Raw genomic sequence first — 4,027 nt, forward strand, 5'->3', positions numbered from 1 at the left:
AAAGTATCATATTGACTTACTAATTAAATATTAAAATGTTACTCATTTTCTCTCCTGGCAGTTAAAACATAAGTTGTTCTATTTGCTAGGCATCATTATCAATTAGGAATTAGACATTAGCAAAAGTATGTAATTAATATTTTAAGAAATCAACTATATATATCATTTTTTTGCAGAAAAGCAAAAGGTAGCATCTTGATGTTATATCTCTAAAAAGTAAGCAAATCTAAGAATCAGATGATGTCTACTGACTATGTGATTATACTTAGTATCCCTCTGTTAGCTTTCTTAATTTCAAAAGTTAACACAATTTAGAATTCCATGGATGGTACAGTCCAGGGGTTGCAAAGAGCCAGACATGACTGAGTGACTTTCACTTTCATAAAGCTCTCTAAAAAGTATTTTCTTCAAAAAAAAGTAGAATCTGATGAAAAATAAAATAGAACTGTGAATGGAGATGAAAGAAGGCAAAACTCAAGCTGATAGGAAAAATTACAACTAATAGCTTCAGGTGTTATATGTAGTCATTAACTTAGCTTCAGTAACTGTATGTACCATGTTACCCAGAATCTTCCTTATTTATATTTTTTATTAGTAAAGTAATCTATAATTATCATGCTATAAGCTTCTTCCGTCAGTGCTGAACTTTACCATTTCATAATTTCTTCTCCAGAACACCTTCAAAGGAGGCACAGGTGAGAGCTGGCATTCTGGCTTTAGTGAGTCTCCCCCTAAAACTTCTTTGAGTTGTGTTTTGTAGATAAATATCAGTGTTCTACATTCTCTTGCAAGAATGTCCAGCTATACAGTTAAGGTAGCTTCCCCTGTTCTGTTCATGGCAATACACGAGTAAGCTCCTGAACCTGAAGCTCTGCTCACTTCAAGGATGAGTGAATGAAAACCCTCCTAAGACACTATCATTTTGCAAAAAGCTTCCATTTATATACCATGACACGTGAGGAGCTGGCAGTCTACCCACTTTGAAGTCCATTCCTCAGAATCGTCCTTCTTCACTCAACATGTTCTCTGACATTTGAACAGAATTTAATGAGCAGAATTTCTCCTGTATTGCACGCTGATCATTCACATCTCCTTTTGAGTAGGATCTACTTCTTCTGACTTAGGAACCTGTGGTCATGCACGTTCTGAGCTGTGCTATGATAAATCTTGTGAGTCATTGTCATTTTAGCTTGAAACATAGCAATCTGTGAAACACCTTATCCTCAGATATTACCTGTGGATTTCTACAATTAAGAAGCGGTCCTGCATTTCAGCTTTCTCTTTCAAACCATGAATCAAATCTTCTTTTTATGTATGTATGTATGTATGTATGCATTTATGGCCCTTGTGTTTCAGGGTTGGAAGTGTTTGGTATGGGTCTAGCATTTGCAATTTGGCCAATAGAGGGTTGTTGACAGTTGAGGTGCCCAGTGGGAGGGATTTTACAGCTACTGTCTTCAGGCCATAATGACAATATGGGGCCAGGGAAGCTGCCTGGGAACTGATTATAGGTGGCATAACCTTTTTGCTCTGGCTGGAGCCAGAAAGCTGCTGGGGAAAGCAGAAAAACAGAGGAGGGCATGGTGATGTGAGAGCCCCCTGTTGTGGAAGCAGGGATTTGCACTGTCAGGGATGGATGAAAAAGGAAGGCTGCTTGGTCGGGCTAGAGGAGCTGAGGTTTTAAATGCATGCTTTTTATAAGTACTGTTTGTCTTATGAATTATAATACTAATTAAACAAAGTAGAAGCAAAAATAATTTTTAAAAACAGAAAGAATGAACTCTTTCATATAAGACTTAAAGTCAAGTGCCTAACAGGGTTACTATTAAAACGTAATTTAAAATAATAACTTGAGTGTGTTGAAGTATGCATTAAATTTCATAAATGCTCTATAAATGGGCTATCATTTGGGAGTTATACTAGTTTCCATTTTATTTGAATTTGTAAACGCTGTGGTAGATGTTTTAATTTAATAATGTCTAAGGCCTACTCTTGAGACTGCAAGGAGACTCCTTGGACTGCAAGGAGATCCAACCAGTCCATTCTGAAGGAGATCAGTCCTGGGATTTCTTTGGAGGGAATGATGCTAAAGCTGAAACTCCAGTACTTTGGCCACCTCATGCGAAGAGTTGACTCACTGGAGAAGACTCTGATGCTGGGAGGGATTGGGGGCCAGAGGAGAAGGGGACGACAGAGGATGAGATGGCTGGATGGCATCACTGACTCGATGGACGCGAGCCTGAGTGAACTCCGGGAGTTGGTGATGAACAGGGAGGCCTGGAGTGCTGCGATTCATGGGGTCGCAAAGAGTCAGACACGACTGAGTGACTGAACTGAACTGAACTGAAAGCCTACTTGAAACATGCTTATTTTAAAACCTTCTAATCATTGGTCTTATACTGATAGGTGAAAGATTAACAATATGATATACAGATTGGTGGTCCTAAGAGGTTAATTTAAACTAAGTGTTCTGTTTAGTGTTAAAGTCTGTTTTAAACAAAAGTGTTTTAATTAAGGAGTGTGAGTGTGCTATCTGAATAAGATAAAAGTTCATGAGCTTTGAGATCAGAAGACCAAACTGGACACCCTGGGGTATGCCAAAATGTATGACCTTTGTTTTTTTTTTCATTTCTTAAATAGAATACATACCTACCAGTGTTCACCATATGTGTGGCTCTAGCTAGTATATCGTGCTGCACCTCTCATAGCCCTTGTGACACAATGGGTAGAGTGCCTGCCATAGGCTGTTTGTAGTCACTTGACCTTGTTCTCATTATATATCCTGCTAAGGTCACTTGAGCTTTTTAAGATATTTTTAGAAGGAAGCTACATTTACTGAATATGGATTTACTACAAACAATTCTATGCTCATGCATACATGTTGTTAATGAACATGTATAATACCACAAAGTCGTTATTTTTAATTTCCAATTTCCCGAATAAAAAAAGCCTAAGAAAAATTTACTTTTCTTACAACAAACACACATTGGGAGTAGGAAACTTAGGGGGGTTCATCTCATTTTTGTATCAACTTCCTGAGTTGAGTACTTTATTTTCATCATTTTTACAAAGCATGCATTTTTTTAACTTAACCATATCACAAAAAATGGTGTGATTCTTATTCATATTCCACAGGTGAGAAAACTGGGCACTAAATAGCATAATTTATTTTAATATCAAAAACAATATGTAACTAGTTGAAAATAAGGTTTTATCCCCAAGATCAAGTGACAGAAGATCTTTAGCTCCTAACAGCTACTCTTACTAGTATAGTTCAAGGTGGCAAGGGTTACAGATTAAGTTTGGTGAGATGAGTAACTACCAATCATCAGGATAAACAAAGGGCCTCCCTTTGATCTTGAAAAAAAAAGAAAAGAATTAATCTCTCAGACAGTTAAATGCTTTACGATTTTGATTCCTATTGCACTGAAGCATAGTAAAGTGATGAATATTATATACCTATATTCTGTTATCTATATAGATTCAAAATTAGCCAAAGATATTTTTTTCATGGCAAAATCTATAGGAATACAATTTTAGCTCTCATTTTAATTTATGTACTGAAAATTAACATTTTAAAACCTTAGAACAGTACATTTTTGTTCAAGAGTCTTACTACTTTCATTCAACATCTCATTGTCCTGTTGTTGTCAGTTACTAAATCATGTCTGAATCTTTTGCAATCCCAAGGACTGCAGCCTGCCAGGCTCCTCTGTCCATGGGATTTCCCAGGCAAGAATACTGGGTGGGTTGCCATTTCCTTTATCAGGGGATCTTTCCAACCCAGGGATCAAGCCCACATCTCCTGCATTGGCAGGTGGATTCTTTACCACTGAGCCACCAGGGAAGCCCCTCATTGTCCTTTATCACCTTCCTATTTCAGAGCGTAAATCCGACTGCCACTCTTGTCAAAAATAATTTTTAAAATTTCAACATGTAAACAATCATGTGCATACATATAACTGATAAGTGTTCATCAGGAACATATCAAGGTATGAAAACAGGAAAAATAGAATGCTTTATCTGA

The 4,027-nt window shown here is 37.0% G+C and overlaps 1 pseudogene; it reads right to left on the reverse strand.

The window, feature by feature from the left end:
* Positions 1-559: 559 nt before the first annotated feature.
* On the reverse strand, positions 560-1,185 carry LOC138441640 (myotilin pseudogene; annotated as a pseudogene).
* Between the last annotated feature and the right edge of the window lie 2,842 nt (positions 1,186-4,027).

The sequence above is a fragment of the Ovis canadensis genome, chromosome 5 (assembly GCF_042477335.2).
Source record: "Ovis canadensis isolate MfBH-ARS-UI-01 breed Bighorn chromosome 5, ARS-UI_OviCan_v2, whole genome shotgun sequence".
Classification (NCBI taxonomy): Eukaryota; Metazoa; Chordata; class Mammalia; order Artiodactyla; family Bovidae; genus Ovis; species Ovis canadensis.